Below are 24,319 nucleotides of genomic sequence, written 5' to 3'. Positions count from 1 at the left end.
AATAGTTTTCATGTAAAATGGAGATAGATAATACGATCTACTTTGTAGGGTTGTCATAAAGCTTAAACTGATGCATGATTGCTCCTCCCACAGTGCGTGGCAGAGAGAACTGATTCCATGATGGCAACAATCACTGTATCTAGGCTGGCCTTGAACTGGTGACAATCCTCCTGCTGGTCTCTCGGTGCTGGCATCACAGGTTTGCACCACCGTACCCTGCTGGTCCTTGTTCCCTCTGTATGCCTTCTCTCCCAGCCCTTCCTCCTGCTGAGTTCTTTCCCACACTGAGTAATGATGGTTCTGGAGAAGTAATTTGGCCTTCACTTCTCAGCCTCGAGAAACCCTCTCCTCTCACAGAGTCAGCCTGCTGCCTCACACCTGCCTTCCGGGCCCAGCTTTGCAGCACCAGGTATGTTTGAGAGTTTCCACGGAGATCTTTGGCCTTCCCTGCCCCCATATCACCCAGTGCTGCCTCTCATTGACTTTAGGATCTGGATTCGTGACTCCAAATTTAGGAATGAGCTGATAGAGTTGTGCCTGATACAGTCTCCCTGTGGACCATCTCCAGCAGGAGGCGGAGAAATCAGTGGAAGATTTCTCAGAGGTGGAAGGAGCTCAGGAGTCAAGATTTTTTCCTTTTTCTTTATTTGAAGCAAGTATTGCCATGGAGTTCAGGCTGGTCTTCAATTTGTATAGATCCTTCTGCCTCAGCCTCCCAAATGCTAGGATTACACGAGTGTATCACCACACCCAGCCTAAAACTATGGTTTTTTGCGTAGGCCCTTGAGAAACTGAGGCAGATTGTCATTTCGGTTTAATTTTATTTATTTGTTTTCTGATACTGGGGATTGAACTCACAACCTAGCACTTGCTAGGCAGGTGCTTATACCACTGAGCTAAATCCCTGGCCGTTACTGTTTTAGGAGCAAGCTCTGGTGCCAAGGCTGGGACTCACGGGCCACCCTGAGGCATACGGAGCCACTGCCCCTTCCACCGCAGGGCTTCCGCTAGCTCTGGCAGTTTGCTGGACAACAGTATTCATTGTTAGTTTAATTGTAGGAAAATTGAGAAGTGTACTGCATTGCCCCCAAACCCTTAAGGCTGGTTAATCTTTTTGGATTGTAACTAGTATGATTTTTATAAGCCGATCCCATCTTGATTATAACACGCAGAGCCCTGGAAAAGTGCTGAGGGCTTCAAGGTGTGCACAGTGAACAAACAGGGCCCTCATCTGCGTTTCCTCCAGGGCGGGGGGTGGTGGGGGCGCGAGTGGGGGTCGGACTGGAGATGGAGGTGGGGGTGAGGGGAGCATACCCCGATCGACGCGGAAGTGATTCCGGCACCCCAGTGAGCGTAAGTGAGCACAGGAGTCTGCAGAGATCCCGCAACTTCGGAGCCAACGTGCCTGGTACTCAGGCCCTGCTAGCAGCAAGCAAAACTGTTCCAGGAAAGGCCGTAAACTCCGAATTAGGCTTCAGTTTCGGAAGCCGAGTCTAATGCAGAAGAACATGAAGCACACCTCCAACAAACCCGTTCCTTTCCATCCGGACCGGTTTGTTTCTGACAGTCCAGGGAGGCCCTGTTCTTCAGCTTCGTAGTTCAAGCGCAGTGGCGTCCAAAATCAGAGCTAGATCTGCGATTCTCTGAAAATTTGAATTTATACACAATGACAGTCGCGGTCTCTGGTCCCCTCTGGACTTGTGATTTCCTGCTCCAGAGAATGGGGAGCAGATATCCTCATCCATCCTGCTGCCCCGTTTGTGGTCCTGAATTAAGAAGGGGCCTCCTCTCCTGCCGTGGGATCTCTAGAAAAGGAAGAGGCATTGCTGTTTCTTGGGTACTTTTGGTTACTTAATCCAATAAGGAGCCCTTTTTAAGAGTCAAGCAGGGCACTGGAACTCTGCTGACACTTGACTGATGCTTTAGCCCCAATCCTAGACCCAAGCAAATGAGGCAGCAGCCTATGCTAGACAAATGGGGAGCCTAGAGGTAGCATGTGGGCATCTTTACACCCTTTATGAATATAAATATTTCATGCATGGGGTTTTGCAGAATTACATCTCTGAGCTGAGATTAGCCTGGTGATATCATTATGTAGATGCCAGGGATGAGATACCTGTGGCTGCTGTGTGTCTTCCCATTCAGTGACGCCTGTGACGACTTGACGCACTTTAATTTGGCAGGGCAATCATTAATTGCATATGAAACAGTTGGTGTTTGGCTTTAAGCAGAGAGGACTGGGTCAGTCACCGAGCGTTTGGCTCTGTGATCTACAGCTGGCTCTTAGCTCCAGCATGCCTGCTTTCTTTTCAAAAGCATTCCACTCAGTATTTTGGGGGACCCCCTGAGGAAGAGGCTGTGAAACATTGGGGATTTTAATCTGTGTTTTCCTCTGGGCATAATAGCTTTAATTTTAATATTTTGGATGATAAAGAATGATTTTAAATTAAATTTTCGAGTCTGCCATCTGTGATTGTTTGGACTTTTCTCTCTTCTCTGGCGGTTCTTTGACTTAATGTTCCCTGAACATGAGCAAGCCAGGTTGGGAGCAGGTGAGGCTCGAGGAGCAACGAGGAGCAGCAGAACAACAGGTGAAGCCCACAGACCCAGAGCGGGGAGCCAAGGCTTTGACCTTTGGCCTTTCACTCTGGAGGTTAATGGGAAACTTTAGGTGCTTAGAGTCAAAAGTCACAGGTCAGCTTCTACACAATTTCACCTTTCTGTCATCACCTCCTGATGTGACTTTGGGAAAGTAATTACCTAAGTTATTCCTCAGTTTACCCTTCTTTTTGTTTGTTTGCTTGTCTGTTTTTTAAAAAACTTCTTTTGTATTTTTGGTACTGGGGACCAAACTCATGACTGCACGCTTTCGAGGCAGGCTCTTATGCTGCTGAGCTAAATCCCTATTTTGCGGTGTTGGGGAATCCAAGCCAAGGCTTCATGCATGGTAGGCAAGAGAGGTGACACTAAATGAAGAAGTAGCCCCCTGAGGTGCCCTCATTGTTTCCATCCAACTCCGCCTTCCAGGACAGCTGCCTGAACCCAAGGTCCTGTCATTAACCACTCTGTAAGCTGAGGTCTGAGGCTTGTGTGCAATCCCAGATCTTGAGCTAAAGCCAAGAAACCACTACCTAAACATCCGTTCTTCATCTTGTCAGTGAAACCTGGCAAGGAGAATTTTCTTCCCTCTCAAGGGAAGTGAGTACTCACCTTAGTCACCACCACAGTCCGTTGCAGTAATGAGCCAGACAGAGCCGCTGAATGCACAGACAAATGCTGAGCGAATGCCAGGGTAAAATGAAAAAGTGCCTGCCAGCAGCCGAGGGGTGTGAAGAGTGGGTTAGTGGGGGCTCACAAGGCAGGTCGTGGCACTCTCCAGCCTCTGTGGAGCAGAGGGAGGCCTTGCACTGGGGTGAGGTCTGTATCACACACCCATAATCCTGTGTCTGGGAGGCTAAGGCAGGAGGAACAAGTCAGCCTGGGCAATTTAGCAAGATAAAAACAAAACAAACCAACAAACCAAAAAAGGGTTGGGGATACAGCTTGGTAAAAACACAGAGGCCTGGATTCGATTTCCTGGACCGCATTTCAGGAGAGGGGAAGCTGAGGAGATGTAGAGGGAGCCTGTGCTGGATGAGGAAAAGCCCTAAGGAGCCGAGGCTAGTGTGGGGAAGAGGCCTGAGAGGCTGGGAGGGACAGCAGGAAACAGACCTGGAGGAAGTAAAGTGCTGGGGGGTGGGGGGGTGGGGGAAGCAGCCCAAAAGCACGCTCTGGAGCTGGGCACTCAGGGAGCACTGGGAGCATCGGGAGGGGTCCTCGGCCCTTGGCTGCATGCAGCTGGGGTTCCCTGGCAGTGTCGGAGTGGTTTTCTTTATGCCTTCGGATCTCCCTATGTCTCCCCTTCCTCACCCCAAGTTTTGTTTTTTGCTGAGAGATACCTCTGTGCACAGAGAAGGCCAAACTCATTGCTCCAAGGCCAGAGGGCAAAGGTTCACGAAATGACCTTGAAAATCAAGGGGAAGAAATTTATGGCTTAAGCAGAGCAGAAGCCCAGGTAAACAAGTATTTATCATGTTTTTAAGGCCTCATGTGAGCACGCCTTGCCCCACTTGACTCATAGTCCAAGAGATGAGCTCAGAGTCTCAATCAATCTCATTTTTCCTCTTTATCTTTTTTATTCTCTTCCAAACACACATACAGTTTTTCCTCTCCTTCCTCCTCTTCCTCTCCCAAACCCTATTCCCCCGATACAATCTTGGCACCCCTTCTACAGTAAAAACAGCCCCAACAAGTGCCTATGAAAAAAACCTTCAAGACTCATGAATATTTAGCTCGTCCTCATGTAAAATATATGACTTTGTGTAAGGATCAGGCGAATGAGGGGCATGATTTTTTTCTGATTTATGGGCCTGGAGACGGATTATTCATAGCAGAGCAGCTGTGTGGAAAGATTCATCCGCTGCAAAATGTGATTGTACATCAGGCAGTGTGTGGGAACGGAGCTATGACTAATGGCTGCTTTACATATAAATGAGAAGGTTTGTGCTAGGAACTGTAAAAAAATACAATCACTCAGCTGACGGCAGGCTCCTTATCGTGGGTGCAGGAGAGAGACCACAGGAAAGGTGGGCAGATGACTCCCTCCCCTGCTTCTGCGAAGGGAGCCTGGTAGGGGCGACTCAGCCAGCAAGCAGGCGGGTGGGAGCAGCAGGGGAGGCTGGAGAAGCAGTGGCCTCTCTAGAGCTGGCTCTAGTTGGCTTCCACATCTAACTCCATCTGCCAGGTCCCTCTGTGACTCCAGAGTCTTCCTGGCAGACATGCGGTTCTACACACACAAGTGGCGGGGTTGCCTACACATCTGGGGACCCTGACTAGGCCCTGTGGACCAACAAACCCTGTGCTGGGCCAGGCAGGCTCTGGTCCATTTCAGAAGTCAGTCCAGTGCCCGTAGAGGTGGCCTCCTGGAGAGGCCTGCAAGAGTGACCCTAAGCTTTCCTTACTCCCCCCACCCCGTCCTCTTGGCTCTCTCACTCCCCCCTTTCATCTCTCTCTCCTCTTGTAGCTGAGACAGGCTGTCTAGACACTGCAGATGTGGACAGATGTTGGGTCTGTAATTTATAACAACGGCCTCCAGAAGGCAATTCCAATTTGTTTCGGTAAGGCTTTGAGTTACAGGCAGAAAAAATATCCTGTAAATACCGTTGACTTACATGGTAACTACACCAAGGGTTTACTTAGAGAACAGTCACTAACCACGGCATAATTACACATCCCTGCAGATTATCAGAGAATTTAGTGTCACTGAGCAGCCACTGCCACCACATTTCGTGTCTGGCTTCAGGAGGCCTGGAGAACAAGAGAGTTGACTATGCTTGATAGGAATTTATGCCTGTTTCTCCAGGTCATCTGAGGAGCCTTCCAGGGTTAGCTGTACCCCAGGGTCCCTGTACCACCATACCAAACTCTAGGAAGGCTGAATGCTGGTTGCTGTTTTCCACTGAAAAAGACTGTGGGTGCTCACAAAAACCCCACACAGGCTGGGAAGGCAGCTCAATGCTATAGTCCTTTTTTAGCATTTGTGAGGCCCTCATTTGATCCCAGGACCACAGACTAAGCAAAGAACAAAAATAAAACCGACCTCAGACAAGCCTGGTGTCCGGGAAATGATATTTGCTGCTAAGATAACTGGTGACACATTTAGCAAGTGGGGCTGAGTGTTCCGAGCCACTGTCACTTTCTCCTAGGGACCAATGACTGCACAGCTGTCCGACCAGCATTGAAGCCCCTGGGCCACCCAAGATCAAGCTAATTCTCCTGAGGACACTTTTGGGACTGTGGGAAATGAAAAAGTAAATTTCTAGAATAGTCGTTCAACAACTTCAGGCTGCCTCCATCATCCAGGGTGGTGTGTGTGCCAGTGGGCAGAAGGCTAACATTAAGACTAGTGTACTCGGAGCAGCTAAATGACCTGACCACGATTGTGGCAGCAGAGGCCACATTTGCACTGGGGGTCTGCTATCCCTGAGAACTCTGACCAGCTGGTCCCGCTTGGATTAGGGGATCAGAGTTGGCTGGCAGCTGGGAGCTCAGGCTTCCTTGGATATATAGGGTTGCAGCCAAAATAGTCATCAGTGTATCATTTAATGTCAGTCTAGAGATAAGGAAAAGGCAGGGGAAGGTGAGAAAAAAGGGAGTAGAAAAATGTGGAAATCAGAAACACACACTGACAGAGTTAGATACTTTTTTTTTTGAGACAAAGTTTCACTGTGTTTCTCAGCTGAAATGGAGTGGGGAGGGGCTCAAATGATCTTCCTGCCTCAGCTTCCCAAGTAGCTGGGACTGTAGTAGGTCTGTGCTACAACTGGGAGGCAGTGCTGAGGATGGAGCCCAGAGCCTCATATGCACTAGGTGGGCGCCGTGCTGCTGAGCACACCTCTCTCCATAGGAACCGATATTTAACCACAGCCAACCTCTTCTGGTTTATCTTCCCCTCTCCCTCAACTCTCCAGACAGTCAAATAAGACTTAGGCTTAATAGAGCTCTAGGCACAGACCCTGGCTTTACGTGGATCCTGGGGGCAGGGAGCCTCGTGCCAGTCTAAGGGCAGATATTACTGGGGGATGCTGGTTCTTTACAACAATGCTCTCTCTCGTTCCTCCGCTCCCCTGGCCTCGCTCATGTGATGCTTTGCATCTGTCCAACCTGAATGATACCTTGCTTCACCGGGAGGTGTAGACCTGGTTTAAAATGTCAACAGAGTCACAGAACGACCACCACTGCTGGGAGAGTAGGAAGGGAGCCCGGACTCTGACCCCAACTGCATTTTTCGGGTGAGCTTTGGCCAGTGGAGCTGGCCTCAGACTGGCCCGGGAGGAAAGGGGTCTACTGTTGAGGATGCGTTTAGGGGGAGCACTTGTGTCTTAGAGGTGCCTTTGGATGCAATATCTGAAGAGACTCCTGAGACTGACTTAAGAGGGATTTTGAAAAAAGATGAGCAGGTCCTGGTGCCAAGCTATCTCCTCTGAGGGGTCAGCATGATGACAGCTAAGAGCCCTTGGCCCTAGAGAACTTCCCAAGCCTGAGCCTTGTGGAAGGAGTGGGTGTGGGCACCTATCCTTCCAACCTACGGGCTGCTGTGGGTAAAAAGAGGGCCACCCTCTGGTCAGGGAGGACAAACCCATAGCTGACGAGATTTGAGAGGTTCCTGTGTGCTAGGCGGTGTTATCTCTTCTGTACTCATGCATTTGCTCTTTGATAAAGAAAAACATTAGCTTCTTTGCCCTCCACATCTTCTTCCTTTTTCCTCCTCCTCCTCCTCCTCTTTTCTTTTGGTGCTGGGGAAATTCAGAGCCTCATGCATGCTAAACACAGGGTTCTCTCTATGATTGATTTGCATCTACGCCGCCAGGTCTGGGCTTCTTCAGACCTGATCTTCCTGCCTCTGCCAGGCCTGGTATCTCAGATGTAACGTGTATCTGTGGGCGGCTGTGGGTAGAGAAATGGGGGTCTGAATGAGGGACACCCAGGTCCACAGTCCAAAGTGAGAGGTATTTTTCTAATACTGACCTTGAAGGTTCCAAACTAATTGCTTGGGGTAAAAAGTAGAAAAAACAAGGGCTTTGGAGCCAGAAAACCTGAGTGTTTTAGTCACTTTTCTTGTCACTGATATTGGACCCAATATCTGCAACTCAAAGGAAGAATAGTTCATTTTGCCTCACGCTATAGGAGTTTCAGCCTCACAACGGTGGGCAGTATGGCGGAGGACAGCTGCCTGATCACAGCAGCCCGTAAGCAGAGCGGGCAGGGAGGAGCTGGGTGCTAGTGCACCTTCCAGGTCACTCCCAGTGACCTGCCTCCCCGTGGAGGCTGAGCCCCTGACGGCAAACCCGCCACAGTGCCCTGGCCTCTTCTGAAAGCCTTGTCTGTGAGTGTGTGAGGCTCTTGGACAGCATCTAGATATGAACTGTAACACTGGGGTTGAGCCCTGCCTTTCCGCTTATAGCCATTCATTCATCCACCCCCTCAGTAAATGTTTGGTGAGTGGTCACTGCAGGCCAGGTTTGGGGAGCAAGCTGCCTAAAGTCTGTCAGCCTCTGTTTCCCACTTCCAGGGTGGTCTAACATTCCTAGGCGCCATAGCTGTTGTGAGGATTGCATGGGATAAGGTGCTAGTACACAGCTGGCACTCAATAAATGCTTCTTGCTCTTATCATTATTCCAAAGGGCACTCTAATAAAGTCTGTCATTTGCTGATGTTTCCCCTCAAAGGTGGCTACTCTGTATCTGGGAGAAATTGGAGGAAAGTTGTACACTGGCCTCGAGGACCAGCTACTTTTTATGGGTGACACTGACTGTGATGAGGACAGAAAACTCTTCTCTAGCATGATAGATCTGCCACCATTACTGTCTTCTTTGCTTATCTATCTCTGTCCCCCAACTGTGAGTGGCCCAGGTGGAAAGATTAGGTCTAATAACAACTAACTTTGTTCAGCACAATGTCCACAGTGCCTTTGTCAGTGCCTGCCACACAAAAGCCATTCAACAGATGTGTGCTGAATGGATAAAGAAGCAGGACTTCTAGTGCTACATGACTGTGGGCTTCCATTGGTTCATTCAACAAACATTTACCCAACAGCTTTGATGTCCTTGGGTATCATACCAGGTGCTAGGGATACAATTGTAAGTAAAACAGACGTGATCCCTGCCAGCTGGTAACCACGCTGGAGGAGTCTCAGGAAGCCTTGCCAGGACTTCTGAAATGCAGGCAGGAGTTAGGGTAGCACCGGGCCAGGATTGTGGTATGGCTGCTTCGCCAAGGGGCATCCTCCAATAATGGGGGACCCACATGACTGTTGGCTGGCTCCACCACAGCATGTCCAGGCATGAGGGCAAGGCAAACACTACTGCAGCACTAGGCAGGGATGGGGGTCCTACACTGCATCCAAGGGCAAGGGGATGCCACTCCCGGGCTGCAGGTTGGGGGGAATGGTAGTGGTGACTTGATCACCAGGGGCCAAGTCGTGGACAGAGTTCCCTGGCAACAGACAGCAGTGACCTTGCACTGGGACCAGGGCAAGGAGCACTGCTGCTCAGAGACAAGAGTGCATGCGAAACCTTCTTCTGAGTGATGTGATGGTGCTCACGGGTGGCTCGGGTGAGGGAGGAGTCACCAGTGCCTGGGTTTACAGAATTTGTTCCAAGCATCTATCTGTTCCTTCTTTATTTTTATGAAAGGCTCTTTCTCATTTGCTGGAGAGTTTGCTTATGCTGGTCCTGGGAGATAGATGGATTTCTGCCCCCAGGGCCCAAAGAGATGACCAGGGATATGCAAAACCTGAGAGGCATCCCGAGGGGCACTTTCCCAACCACGCTCTCCCAAGCCCACTCAGGCCCAAACACACACACATCCTAGGCTTTCGGGCTCCTCCGACCTTGGGGTTGTCCAAATGCTCCCCACAGACCACTCCATCCTGCCCTTATTTACCCCGCCTCCCTGAGGCCCTCTGGCTCTCCCGTCTTCCTCCGGCCTCCCAGTCCTGCTCTAGCCCCCGCCTCCCTCCCTTCACCCTATTAAGAAACAACCACCCCACAGAAGACCCTGCCCCCGGCAGCTGCTCCCTGAGCCCCAGCACCCCCTCCTCCTGCTCCTCTCCCTGACAGATGCCTCAGAGCCCCGGGCCGCAGTTAAGGTGACGAGATGCAGCAATTCTTTATGAACATTTCATTCCTGCTCGCTACACGACGTAAATTAGATGGTGTGTTACATTCGGGCAATAAGAGAGATATGTCACCACGACGCTGGCCCATTGGATGGAGAGGGTAATCCTGCCGTGAATTTCATTACTGCTTTTATATAGACAGAATTAGCTCGGTGACAGCGAGCCTGATTGTCTTTCACTAGGGGTTTGGCGAGGAGCGGAAAAGATTTCACCCTGATGCGCACACTACTGAGTGACCCGCTCACCAGCGGCTCTGCTGATTGCTTTGCACCTCGCAGACACCACGATTGGCTCAGCCTGGCCCTGGCCCGAGCCCACCCTGCCCGGCCCTCCTGCCTGGCTCTTTCTCTGAGCAAGAAGAAAGCAGTCCTAATGGAGGAGTCACAAGGTCAGGAAGGGAAATGTGTGTGCTGGGAGGGCCACGGAGGTACAGCTAAACACAAAAGCGAAAACAATTTCTTTCTAATCGGGGTCTCCTGGCCAGAGGCTGTGGCCACTCATACGGTCCCTGAGGAACAGGCAAGAAGGCCCAGGGTCACCAGCACTGACTCTGAAGCCATCATCTGTTTCCTGTCCCTTCTCCTCTTCTGTCTCTGGGTCCTTCTCTTGTGGTGGCTCCAGGCTCCTTTCTTGCCTCTGAGCCAGAGAGAGCTGAGATAAATAAGAACAAGAATGGCTGTCATGCCTGGCCTGCGGGCCTGGGGCTCCAATGGAAGGCAAGGAACAAGAATGGATTCTCTCCCCTCACTTCCCCCACACAGTGGCTCCAGCCCTGGCCCTACCACTCATAAACATAACCCTCGGTAGTGACGCCCCATCTTTAACAGGACCAAGTGCTTAGCCCCGGTGGCCTACAGATAAGCCCTGATTGGGATCCTCTTCCCTCAGTACTTTCTTGGGAAGGGCGATGAGACGGCCAGGCTCCAGCCTATTCCTGGCCGCCATCCTCCACATCATGTCAGCTCCCTTCTTCACCCCTGCTGACCCTTCTGCAGTCACCTTCTGCCCAGTTCTGAGGCAGTGGGTGGCTCCTGGGGCTGCTGTGGCTAGGCTTGACCATGGCCAGGCTTCTACTGACCACTCTGGCTCCTTCCAGATGCCCCAAGTGAGACTCTTGGGACTCAGGGCTGGCTGTCATGCAGATAGCATAATTTCCTCAAAGTGCCTTGCCTTTTGGTCAGTCTGACAAATCTGTCAAGTAAGCTTCTTTTGGGGGTCAGAGGTATCTGCATTTATGGCTTCCATGCTGGGTGGGATGAAGGTCAGTCTTGACAGTACTTTCCAGCAGGGAGGCGCTTCCTAGGCCTTTACAGAGTCCAGCATGCCCTCTCGTCTCCGCACCCTGATGCCTCTTCTGGGAATAGCCAACTGGGCTCCCCTCCGGACCTCTCTTAGCCCCAACTGGCTGTCCTGCCTGAAACCTGGAGAAGCTTCCCCCAGAGATTGCCTCTTGCCCTCGTCACACACAGCAACTGCACACCAAAGCCCACCTTCCCCCAGCTCGAAGGCCAGCCACCTTCCCCTAGCCTGGGAAAACTCTGAAAGGCCTTTCAGCTTCAGTGCCCCTGTGGTCAGCTAGAGTCTTCCTGGAAACTGGCACACCTGGCTTGACCCTCTACCTGTCCTGTTCCCTGGCAGCGACCCTGCATGGAGTTCTCCATCTCAATGTGCTTCTAGGCCTACCCTGGGGACCTGGCCTGCCCTGCCTGCTAATCCTACCACAAAGATGACGGAGTCTGCACCATGTCGTGCCAAGAAACATGTGGCTGATGATCGCCTTCATTTTCATGGCGGGGCCTGGCATTATAGGGTTGGGAACTTCAGCCACAAGGTCCAGGGAAGGAACACTCAGCTTTCTTATTTCACCCCCAGGACAAGGTCTCTTCCATTTTGCCTTTTATGGTCTGGACAGAATAATCCTCCCAAAGTGGCCAGACTTGTTGCTCAGCACACCTAACCATGTTGCAGTAGATTTGGGGGTTCTGACAGTTGTTACCCATATCTCACTCTCTGTCCTAAGCACAAACCAGTGAGCTGCACACCACTGGCTTTCCTCCCCTGCTCTCTCTGCAGGCATTGCTAGTTGGCTCCCTGTTCTTTAATTGAAAGTGCATACTTTGCTCTCTCCAGTGGAGGCAGACAGTCTCACAGGAGGCCTGGGAGCAAGGTTTCCCCACTTTGAGCCAGGACTTCTTCTGGGCCTTCTTGATCAGCCATCTATGTGAAATTGCCAGCGCAGACAGCCATGGTCCAGATGACTGTGACTCTTCGCTCTGCGCTCATGCTGCTTTGCTCTGCACCCTCAGCAGCAGCTTGGAGGGGTGGTGGGTGGAGGCTCCTACCTGGCGTGCCGCCTCCAAGCTGGTGTCTGCTTCTGGACTCTGGCCCAGAGCTGTGCTCCTCAGAACAGCAGTGCCTCCTCCTCTGGGGCTTTCCCTCAAGGCTGCAGACACCATACTGAAGCCCAGGAGATGGGAGGTGGAGTTTCTCACCCCACCTTCCACCTTACTTAACCTTGCTTCCTGACACTAATTGGTTGCGTGGGAACCAAATTCCCAAAAGAGCACAATGACTTGTGACTCAGAAGAATGGGAAGAAGAGGTGCTGAAGCCAGCTCCGCCACCAAGGACACACAGATCGCCTCAGAAACCAGCATCCTCCCTAGTGCCCTCCCCTCTGCCGGAGCACACACAGTGTGCACAGAGAAGAGTTACCAGCTCAAGGAAGTGCCTCAGGCATAGAACAAGGTCCTTAGCCAGGATTGCAGAAAGCAGACATATTCTTCACAATGCTGTTCCTGTCTTATCCCTGAGTCGGGAGATCAGGGTGCAAAGCCAAAGGTGGGTGGTCTAAGGGGGAAAATCAGCCATTTGCCCAGTAACGAGTAGATATCAGATGTGATACAGCCTCTCTCCTCCAGTACCAGATAGGAAATCATCTCTTCCACTGGTCCTGTCTACATCGCCCACAGGAATGTGCACCCACACACACACACACACACACACACACACACGTGTGTGCTCACATGGATACGCATACTCCCCTTACCACTTGCTCTGGAGCCTGCTGGCTCATTCACTCTTCCATTCTGCAAGTACTGAGAGACACACCTCTGTGAGTCTGCAGACCCGGGGCCAGGCCCAGGCAGTAGCGGGGAACTGACGACCTGCACTATGGTGGGCATGTGGAACCCTCCCTGTCAGCACGTGAGCAAGGTCCCTGGCATCGCCCAGCCGCTGAACACTGGGTACTCAGGCTTAATTGGAGTGTGATAAATAAGTGGTTTTGGGGTTGCAGTTTAGGCACTTGGGCTCTGAAAAGCCCTCCCTTATTTCCTAGGGATGGACCCTCCCAGAGTGGGCTCATAGGCAGCATCTGGCACTTCCCCCTTCTATGCTCACCTGTTCATCTTTCATTCTGCTTCCAAACATGCTCCTCCCACTGCTGGGGGGGAGGGGGCGACACTCACAGATTTTCCTAGAGGAGACCCCCATGCTCGCCCTTACCTACCCTTGCTTGACACTAAGCCCTAACATTTGGGTCCCTCAGCCTTCATGTCACCCCTTGTTTTCTGCATGCGCCTGGACTCTACTCTCTTTTCAAGACCAATGGACAAAAGAATAATACATACATCTTTGTTTTGATTTGTCTTTTTTTTTTTTAGTAGCAGAGATTGAACTCGTGATCTTGCGCTTGTCAGACATGTGCTGTACCACTGAGCGACATCCCCGGCCCTTTGTTGTGTCTCAAACACAGTGAGACGGTGTCTCATTGTGCAGTTCAGGTGGGCCTTGAACCCACTTTGTAACTCAGGCTGGCTTCAGATTTTCAGCAGTCCTCCTGCCTCAGCCTCCCAAGTGCTGGGATTACAGGATTGCACCACCACGCCCAATGGGATAAATAGGTCTCCAGAGAAGTAGATAGAGATTGAGGATGAGGGCAGGAAGGTGCTGCTTCTGTGTGACCATGAGAGCCCTCGTGCTGACACAGATGCAGGCCTGCTTCTGTGTGTCTGTGTCCTGCCTCACATATGGAGTTTGGGTGGGTGCCAGTATCTATGCTGCCCCCCAGCCTGGCAGGGCAGGGGTGTGCCCATGCATGTGAGTCTACTTCTGAGGCGAGTGCCTGTGTGTGCAGGAAAGGGGAGTTTAGGGGGCTAACTCTCGTGTATTTTTTTCCAAATGCTTGGCTTTTTTCAAAATGGCTTGGAGCACTACTGTCATTTATGGGGTTTAAAATGTCAGAACAGGGCCCGAGGGGAGGCAGGGAGATTAAACTGCAAACAGTGAAGGTTATAGATGACGTTTCTGATAGGCTGACAGGCGAGCTCAAATGATGCTGCACTTTAGCCATCATTTAAACACACACGCACATACACACACTCACACACAGACACACGTACAACCCAGTTCAGCTCTCCTATTTTAATGGCATATTCTGAAGGCTAAAAACGTAAAAGCTCGTCTAGAAAATCATATGGGAGCTGGGGATTTAGCTCAGCGGCATAAGCGCCTGCCTTGTAAAGCAGGCAATCATGAGTTCGATCCCCGGAACCGATAAAAAGGAAAAAAGACAAAAAAAAAAAAAAAAAAAAAAAAAAAAAAGAAAGAAAGAAAAGAAAATCGTAGCCTGCTCTTAGAGCTTATCCAGAGGCTGAGGCGTGTGTGTGTGTGTGTGTGTGTGTGTGTGTGTGTGTGTACATGTTCACTCAAGAGCACCACCCATGCAAGGTGAGCACATGCTTTTCTTTTTTATTTACTGTATAGATTAATTCCACCTCACTTCCACATAGCACCCTGTCAGTAAAATAGGATAATTGTGTAATGAACAACACACATCCCATCTGACAGTCTAACTGAGTGTAACAATCTGTGGAAGCAGATAAGATTCAGATGCCCATTTCACAGATGTGAAGAAGCCAAGGCTCTCCAAGGGCTGATGGGGCCCAGGACCACCCAGAAAGGCAGCGGCAGGTTTCAGGTTTCAATGCCTTTTTCCAGCTGTCCAGAGCCCCTTTCTCAAACTGTGTTCCCAACACTGGGGCTGTGTTAGAATCTGGGGGGATGGGGAGGGGCTTCAGCTGCCCAGAGACACTGCTCTGTTCTTCTAGAGCCCTGGGAGCTCTGATGAGCTGAGATCCACTGCCCCAGGGCTTGAGGCCAGGACACTGGGGTTCCAAGCCCTTCCTCAAGTTCTATCTCCACCTCAGGGTCCAGACTTCTTCTCTGAGGGCTGGGGCCTGCATTGCTCTCAAACCTCTTCCCGACTCCCCCCCCATTCAGCCAAGATCCAGAGACTTCAAAGGGTCTTGCCCAGCCAGACTCTGCTCAGGGTGCCAGCAAGGTGTACTAGGCATGACTACCACCAGGAGGAAGACTTTGTGGTCTCCCACCAAGAAGGCAGCCCCTCCTGGGTGCAGAAGGCTGCACCGGGCCCCGTGCTAGAGAAGAGTGGCAAAAGGCAGCAGCTGCCTTGGTGACCTGGGCTAGAGGAAGGCAAGCAGGAGAAGAGGGGTGACAGTGGCTCCCGCCACAGAGCCCCACGGCTGGTGCTCATGTTGTGGGCCTCGGTGGCAGGATGAAGCTGCACAGCACAGGACTCTGTAGTGCTTGCCCTGATAGGAATCCCCATTACTAGTTATATGACACCCGGATGCTGGTGTTTTCCAGGTTTCCCCAGCGACCCTGACTCAAGGCCAAGGCTGAGAACCACTCTTCGGAGGGCTGGTGGCTGAAGGCCCTCCCCAGCCGCTCCTCACTTGTCAGAGTGCCCAGAACCCCTGTTCCTCTGCTGGCAACTCTCAAATGTATACGGCCCGACAAATCTCTTAGAAGCATTTCCAACTCTCTTTCAGACATTTCATTTAATTTTTTTGTTTGAGGTTTGTTAGTTTTGCAGTAGTGGGGATCAAACCCGGGGCTTCGTGCGTCTGAGCATGTGCTATACACTGGGCAGCCCCAGTCCTCCAGCGGACCCCTTGGTTTCTGAGTGTGAAGTTGCCCTCACACTCTCCTAGCCTCCTGCCCGTCTTTGCTGGGACAGGCCCCGACCCTGCAGGTGTGCGTCCAGTCAGAGCTCAGAGTTCACTGCCCCAGGCCTATCTCACCACCCCTACCCTTTGCCACTGAGCCAAGGCCAGAATGTGGAGGGAAGGGGCTGGGGATTTAGCTCAGCGGCATAAGCACCTGCCTTACAAGCAGGCGGTTGTGAGTTCGATCCCTGGTACCGATAAAAATGAAAAAGACAAAAAAAAAAAAAAAAAAAAAACCAGAATGTGGAGGGGGATCATCTGTCACCTCCAAGTACAAACTCCCATGACTTCTCTCCTAGCACTCCCAGGCCTGTCACTCCTGTGTTCCCAGCATCATCACTATGTCCAGGTCCTCTTTGTTTGTTGATTGATTGATATTGGGAGTAGACCCTACTGCCTTGGGCTGCGTTGAGCACACACTGAGCTACATCTTCAGTCTTTTTGTCTGCTTGCATTTGGGTGGCTGTGTAGCGGGCTGGACTAACAGCTGCCCGGTCTCTTGCCTCCTAACTGTCTTCCTTCCACTTGGGGTTTTGGACTGCACTCTTTACCCATTCTCTGCATTGTCATCAGAGATATTTTTCTGAAATGCAAATTACACTGCTACAAAAGGACCTACAAGGGGACCTCCATGGTCCCCAATTCACAAGATAAAACCCTTGGCCATTAGGCTCAGACCTTCAGTACCTGCTCCTGCCCATGGGCCTCCCTCCTAAAGTGACTTTGCCAGCCTACCTGCTGCACTCCAGCAGAGTTCTCCCTGCACAGAAAGCCCTTCTTCCCCTGGCCTCCACGTTTCTCATTCTCACGAGTTAACACAGGCACTAGGTCCTCTGCAGGACCTGTCTGCCTTCCTGGTTCAATAGAGTGCTCCCTGTCAGGTCACATGGTGCTCCCACTTGCCTGACTTCACTTCTGTCTCTCCTCCCACAGTCCAGACAGAGGGTGAAGAGCAAAGGAAGAGACCCATATTAGCATCTGGCCAGACGCTGCCCTGGGGCCCTTCCCTGGGTCTGCCTCAGTGACTCCTCTCCATAAGCCCCAGAGTTCTGAGTAGCACAGCCCAAGGCCCTTTCACGGCCTGGCTGAGGTGGCAGAGGCCGTCTCCTCACGTAAGAACAGCTGGAACCCTCCAGAGGAGCCTGTGGGGAGAAACCAGGAGAATGAAAAGCAAGCAAGCAAGCAAGAGCTCAGCAATGAGCAGATGGACAGAATAGGGTGTCTGATGGTTACTGGTCAGCCCTGCCTATGGGAGCACATCCAAGACCTGCCCTCTAGCCAGGCCTGGTGACACATGCACACAGAAGGCGGGCCATGCAATTGACTTCGAGACCAGCCCGGCCTGTATATTTAAGACCATCCCCAAAGAAGGTGAGGGAGAGGGAGAGAGGGAAGAAGTGGGAGGGAAGAGGGAACAGGATAGGATAAGTGAGGAGGGCTGGACATTGTCCTCTCTGCCTCAGACAGCAGATTCAGGAGGTCCTCCCATCTCCTGCTCCTCCTCCTCCTGCTCTTTCCCTGGAGAAGGGGTTGTGCAGGAGTCCAACTCCCCCCCACCAGGTGGGCAACTGTAAAGGTGAGTTCTTATAGCCAGGGAGATTGAAGTGAGCCCTCATTCTGCACAGGAGGGAAGGGTCAAGCCATCAGTGGAACAGGGCAATGGAAGAATTGGGGCCGGACACCACCCCACAGAGAAGATGGTCTGCAGGTGTTCAGGGTGGCCTGCTGCACAGGGCCCCCCTTTGACACTTCCCTGCTAATACCATTGCTAGAGTCCTTGCTGTATGCAGGGCCTGATCATGCTGAGCAATCCTCACAACAACCCGCCAACCAGGAATGCCGGTATTCCTCTGTGGAGGCAGAAACTGTGTCCTGAAGAGGCTGTTACTTCCCCAAGGCTGTGAAACTGTTAAGCAACTGATCCAGGATTCAAAGTCTGACAATGTGAATTTAAGACCCCAGGCCTTCAACCTCCATAACATCCTTCTACACCCACAAAGCTGGTCATTATTCAACATTCGCTGGTGGTCGCCTGGTAGCTGACATTTGACAACATGCTAAGCACCGAGCAATACATTTTATATGCATGGGTTTACTCAGCAGGTAGTTGCTATTATCGCATCCATTTTGTAGACAAGGACACTGAGAAGTTAGGTACCAAAGCTAATAGGGAAAGAACTGGGGAATAAGCCTGGGGTTGAGGGGTAAATGAACGATGGGAGCACAATCTCCACTAGCTCTGTGAGCAACCTGGGGGTGTCCAAGGACCAAAGACCCTTCTCCAGGAGTTCCAACAAGGTGCCGTCACTGTGATCAAGCATCTGTGGGCCCCATCTCCATGTCTTGCCAAAGGCCACTGCAGCCCCAAAGCCTCCATCAGGTTGGGACAGAGCTGGCCTCTCTGGAGCACCTCTCACCAGCTCTACAGACTTAGGACAGTATGATGCTTGCAACCTAGTGGGTTTGCATTCCCCAACACCCAGAAAAACAGAGCCACCAGGGCCCTCTCCAGCTGGAGTTTCTGATGTCAGTCTCTATCTTGGGCATTCCTGATGGGAGTCCTCAAAGAGAGACATCCTAGCACCTAAGGGCAGAGGGCAAGAAAGAGGGAAGGAGCCAATCCTAGCCTCCCCTCCCTAGCCTCTGGGGAGCCCAGCAAGCCCCACCCCCCCAGTCGCAAGGACTCTCACCTTAAGGCAAAGGCAGATGATGGCAGAGCTGGGGGCACAGCACATCCCGCCAGAGTGTTTAGGGAATCTGAGTCCCAGAGAACAGGAGAGCATGAAAGACTGCTAGAGGAAGCTGCTCTGGGCTGCAGACACCGAGAAGGAGACAGTTACCAGGAGGGGCTGCAGAGAAAGACAGGAGAGAGAGAAGTGAGGAGGCAGGAGAGGAGGGTGGAAGAGAGGCAGAGAGGGGGAGGGAGGAGAGAGACACAGAGCCAGTTGCTTTATTCATGGCTGGTGATATTATAGACTGAGTGAAAATCACATTATCGTAATGGGAAAGTTAGAGTTGCTGAGATGATGCCCTGAAGCCTCTGCACTGATTGGGGTGTGATTGCTATCTGTATTTATATGTAGAAAGCAAAGTTCACTGCCAGTTCAAGATGGTGGCGGCTGCTTTATGCAACATAATTCTTCAGTAGGGAGACGCCCTGAGCAAGCTGGCAAGATGGGTGGGAGTGGGGACAGGGACCCGGTGGGAGCAGCGCCTGAGCGGGTGTTGGAGCAGGCACTGGAGCCAGGCAGAACTCAGCCGCTGCTGCCAGGCGGGGAGAGGGAGGAAGCCAGAGGGAAACCGAGGCAGGTGGCCTGCTGGAGGCAGGCTAGAGTTTGGGGACTGAGTGGTGAGGCATTGCCCCCACCTCCAAACCTGCCCAGAGTTGGAGAAAAGGGGGAAAAGAAGCCCAGGCATAGGTGGACCAGACCTGAAATCTATGGCTTCCAGTGGACTATCTAGCTCCACCGCATTGTGAATTCATAGAGCCATACTTACCAGGAAGTTGGGAGGCTTCATCTTTTTCTATGATCAGTGTTTGGTACTGTCTCTGTGATTCTAATGTCTTTTTTTTTTTTTTTTTTATCGGTACCGGGGATTGAACTCACAACCGCCTGCTTGCAAGGCAGGTGCTTATGCCGCTGAGGTAAATCCCCAACCCCACAATCTAATGTCTTGAGTTCCCTCTTCACCTTATGTCAAGTTTTTGGAGACCCCTGCAAGGTGACAAAGGCTGCTTGGTACTGAATGGTGGTACCTCTGACACCTCCAGTGCAGAGCTGGGCAGGAGCAGAGCGGTCCAGACCTCTGACTTGGCCCCATTCCTGAAGGCAGAGAGGGGCTGAGGGGCAGCTGGAGCATCTAGTGGGGGTCTCCCTCCTGCCTAAGGCATTTCACTCTTGGGGAAGAGGCAGGAGGGCCCCACCTGTGGCTTCAACCCAGACGGGCCAGGACTACTGGCTGAAACTTAACTTTCAGATAAACAAGTAGATTCTTGGTAGAAGTGTATCCTATGCAATATCTGAGGTACACTTATACTCTTTAGGGAAAAAAAAAACTTCCTTGTCTATCTGAAGTTCAACTGGGAATCCTGTATTTTTGTTTGCCAAACCTGGCAACCTTATACAATAATCTCAGTTTTTCAGTGATTTTGTTTTGCTATACTGGGGATTCAAAAATTCAGGACTTTTTCTTTCATTCTTTTTTTCTTTTTTAGGTTTGCTTGAGACAGGGGCACACCAGCCTTGACCTCCATATGTAGTGTAGGCTGGCCTCAGTCTCATCTGAGTCTTCCTGCTTCAGCTTCCTGAGTGCTGGGATTATAGGCACGTACCACTCATGGCAGAACCCAGACTTCTGCATGAGCTATTTCCCCAACCCTTTATACTTTCTTCTGAGACAGTTTTACTAAATTGCCAGGCTGGGTTGGCAGCCTCCTAGAGTGCTAGAGTCACAGCTTTGTGCCACCACTCCAGGCTCATCTCTGGTTTTGTTTCAATTTCTGAGGAGGAAAGTGCTGCTAAGTGAAAGAGCCAGATTCACCTCGTAATAGTTACATGACTTTGACCCAGCTTTTCACCTCCTAGAACCTCAGTCTATCCCAGTAACAGAAGATAATAATCCTGATATCCTAGCATTTATGAGGCTCTGGCTTCTATTGCCAGCACAAGGGACAAAAACAAACAAACAAACAAACACAAAAAACAAAACCAAACAAAACAAATCAGTCCATTGTCAGATGCAAAATAGGAAATGAATAAATATCACTGTCTTACATTCCCCCTCAGTCACCTTTTCTCCCGGTCTCTATCCTAGGTTTCCTGTTGTCAAATAGAAGGGTTATTACTACCCTGACAGCAGCTACCAGAGTGGGACATCCTGCGGGCCCCCCAGTGAGGCCAGGGGGAAGGTGGCTGACAGTGCTGGAGAGCTAACTGCAAGAGTGACTGCAGCCACTAAGAAAAAGCCTAACCGGGCCCAAGCCTAGTTCCACACACTCCCAAGCGCCTCTCCAGGCTTCCAGAACACGTGGGACCCATCACTTGTCTGACCTCCAAGCTGCCTAGTAGAGAGAGGAGGCGTGGTGGTGATGTGACCCTGGGGAAGGGCAGCCTCTGTCTGCCCAACAGCGACCCTGCCATGGGTCAGGCTCATCCTCAACTCCAGCCTCTGGCAGAGGCCCACAGCCAAAGCACAGCACTCAGGACACATGACACAGGGTCCGCCTCCCGCCTCCCTCTCAGTCAGGACCCCACAGCATGAAAGGAAGGAGTGGGAGTGAAGCAGCTCTGGAGCCACCAGGCTCTTGTGTCTGGCCCTACTCATCTGGGGGCAAGTCTCCAGCTGAGGGTATGGCTCCCACCCTCCCCTCATTGCCAGGTGGGGTGTGCACACGTGAACTGTCACCAGGAGTGGCAGGGCCTGTGGCTGCATCTCAGAAGTGCAAGCATCTCCTAAAGACATGGGTCTCACACTGACTCAGCAGGTCAGGCACCCAGGTGGGCCCACTTGGGTCTCTGGCCTGCTCCCTGCTTCCTGTTCTTTCTGTGGACACACCTGTCCCTTGCCAGAAGATCGTCAAGACTTGACAGAGTAGCGACATTCCATGAAGATGCGAGGAACCCTCTGTGCGCACAGCAGTGCCAGGCCCCTCAGGAGAGGAGGCACTTGTGACCTTCCTGCCCGCCTTTTGCCGCTGCTCTGTGCTCAGCCACACACTTGAGTCTACTGCCTGCACCATCTGCCATTCCCCCTCTGCCCAGGGTAGGGTGGGTGGAGCCCTAAGGGCAGGAACAGAGTGGGTGGGAGTGGGTAGTGTGGAGCCACCTCACAGGCCATGGAGGCCTCAGGACCTGCTCTTCCTGCTTCAGGTTTCTGGGGAGGACAGTACAACTGTATTTGGTGACTGTCTCCTGCTCCTTGCCCGCCCTTCCCCTCCCCTCCCCTCCCCTCCCCTCCCCTCCCCTCCCCTCCCCTCCTTTCCCCTCCCCTCCCTTCCCTTCCCTTCCCTTCCCTTCCCTTCCCTTCCCTTCCCTTCCCTTCCCTTCCCTTCTCTTCTCTTCTCTTCTCTTCTCTTCTCTTCTCTTCTTTCTCTTCTCTCTTTCTCGACTTGCTTTTACTCAGGAGCCTCCATGCTCAGTTCCCCACTCAGGCACCAGCTAAGAATTCAGGAAACCCACAAAAGCTCCTAAAATCTCAGCTCATTGCTGCCACCCCTTAGCCTCCAGGCAAGAGTGATGGTCTTCCTGAGGGTCCTGAGCCAGCCAAGGCACTGGCAAGGAGTGTCCACACACTCCTGGTCAGGTGTCAGGAAGTGGGGTTCTTATCTCTGAGGTTCAACCCCATGCTAGTCAGGAATTCCACCAGGATATGTGAAACCCTCAGACTTTCTGGTTCCATCCCATGGGCCAGGCCACTAAGCAGAATCCCCAAGCCCTCAAGCCAGTGACCCCAGAAGAAACCCAGGGAGGCTTTCCCACATTTCTTCCAGCTCGTTCTGTCTTTGGCCACTGGAGATAGAACCGAGGAGACTTCTTTAGGCTGAATCATTTCAGCTCTGCGGCAATAGGTTGGTCAGGTGCAATACATACCAAAAAAAAAATTAAAATCCCTGGTGCCAGGGATTTAGCTCAGCGGTTCAAGCACTTGCTTGGTAAGCACGAGGTTGTGAGTTTGATCCTTGGTGCTAAAAAAAAAAAAAAAAAAAAAAAAAAAAAAAAATTAAAATCACTACTTTGTAACAGATTTTTGTGGGCTTTTTTGTGGTACTGGGGATTGAGCCCAGGGTGCTCTACCGCTGTACTACATCCACAATCCCTTCATTTGACTTTTTATTTTGAGAGAGGGACTCCAGTTCGCAGCCTCCTCCCTCAGCTTCCCTAAGTGCCAGCTTTCAAAGGTTTTTGTTTTGTTTTGTTTTTGTCTCTTTGACACAGGGTCTCCTTATGCAGTTCAGGCTGGTCTGGGGCTCCCTTTGTAGCCCAAGCTGGTCTCCAATTGCAATGATCCTCCTGCCTCAGCCTCCTGAGTGCTGGGATTACAGGAGTGCACCACCACACCCAGCTTTTTGAAGGTTTCTGAGAACTGATCTTTGGGTGCTTTGCTGGGTTGCTGTGCTCCCATCTCTCCCTGTCCATGACTGCCCACACCTGGGAGTCTGCACCTCAGAGCATTCACTCCCACCACACAGTTAGGCATCGAGCAGGACATGGCCACCAAAATAAGGTTTCACCCTCTCTCTTCAGGACCGAGTCCAGGGGTGTCTGTCTGGTGATGTAGAGGCCATCCTTGCGGATGACAGGAGCCTGAGGACAGGAGCCTGGCTGCCACTCCCCCTCAGTCCTCTGAGTCCTCTCAAGTTTCCCTGGGACTGTGTCGGAGCAGCATCACAGCATTGTACCCATCTGCACTCCCTGCAGTGACCTACTGAGCTAGCAGAGAGTGCTCTATTCTTGGGGAGAAAAGAGAGAGGAGGCACCTGCCCCAGGACACCTCATGCCATCAGGCCATCAGAGAGGGCAGAGGACAGCAGGGCATTGGGCCCAAGGAAGCTCATCTGGGAAGACGGGCGCTGGGGGGCGACCCTGCCTGGGAACAGGATGTCTCTGAGGAAATGTTATCTGCTCACCCAGGGGCCCTGTGGCTGGGGTGGCAATCCGCTCTCGGCCCTAATCCTCTTGCCCCCCAGGGCATGTGCGTGTGTACGCGCACATACATGCGCACGCACACACACACACACATAAATCTTAATTGTGTCCGGGGCTTTTTACAGCGTTAATTAATCATATTTAGGGCTGTTTCCAGCTGTTGCTGGGGGAAAGAAGGTCCCACATGCCTGCGACTTAGGGTAAATCCAATCAGATGGAGGAATTTGTTGATTCTGCTGAGGCTGGGCATGGGAAAGACTCTTCTAATCCCAGAGCCCACAACTCGACTCCTGCTTGCCTGCTCTCCTAGAGCGGCCCTAGAAAGGAGAGGGGAAGGGACAGGGAGGCAAGGAAAAAGAGGAGGGAACGGGAGGGAAAGGGGGAGGGGAGGGGAGGTGTGGCCTTTGGAGGAGCACAAGGCTGGGGGGAGCTGAGCTGACTCCCCAGGGTCTGAGAGCTAAAGTCTGGGGTTGGGACTGTGGGGCTGACCTGGAGCTTCTGCCCCTGTATTTGGGCCATTTAGAGGGCTCAGGAGGGCTCAAGAGAGTGACTGCAGAAGGTTGGGGCTGGCTGAGTCAGAGCAGTAGATGGGCAGCACTGACCTAATCACAGCTCTGCACAGCCCACAGGGCCCTGTGGCTGGAGGAAGGGGCTGCTCCCGGGCCCTGGGCTTGGGGCCTCCCCTCCCAAGGCCCTGCTTCATTACTAGGTCGTTGGGGTTCTACAGCATGTCTCCTTTTGGAGGTCTCTTGCTTTCTAGGAGTCAGGAGCTTGATTTCAATCTTTTGCAGATATCTGGGATCCTGGGCACCTCTCCCATCTTCAGGGAGACTGACCTTACAGCAGAGAGACACCTTAGGTGATGGCTACTTTGGTTTATTGTGCTCCTGTCAAGCAAATCTGGGGAGGGGGCTGCTCAGCCTT

At 51.9% G+C, this 24,319-nt stretch overlaps 1 long non-coding RNA gene across 1 annotated transcript; it reads right to left on the bottom strand.

Moving 5' to 3' along the window:
• Nucleotides 1-15,562: 15,562 nt before the first annotated feature.
• On the bottom strand, nt 15,563-22,441 carry LOC134474997 (uncharacterized). Its single transcript, XR_010045977.1, has 3 exons — nt 22,340-22,441; nt 18,440-18,598; nt 15,563-16,891 (listed from the first exon to the last, which is right to left on the bottom strand). It is a non-coding gene; the product is annotated as an uncharacterized LOC134474997 (long non-coding RNA).
• Between the last annotated feature and the right edge of the window lie 1,878 nt (nt 22,442-24,319).

This window comes from Cavia porcellus, unplaced genomic scaffold (genome assembly GCF_034190915.1).
Source record: "Cavia porcellus strain 051 isolate PalLab524CR breed Dunkin Hartley unplaced genomic scaffold, mCavPor4.1 scaffold_2, whole genome shotgun sequence".
NCBI classification, from domain to species: domain Eukaryota; kingdom Metazoa; phylum Chordata; class Mammalia; order Rodentia; family Caviidae; genus Cavia; species Cavia porcellus.
The sequence above is the reverse complement of the archived record's forward strand: the minus strand, read 5'-3'. Positions and strand labels throughout refer to the sequence as shown.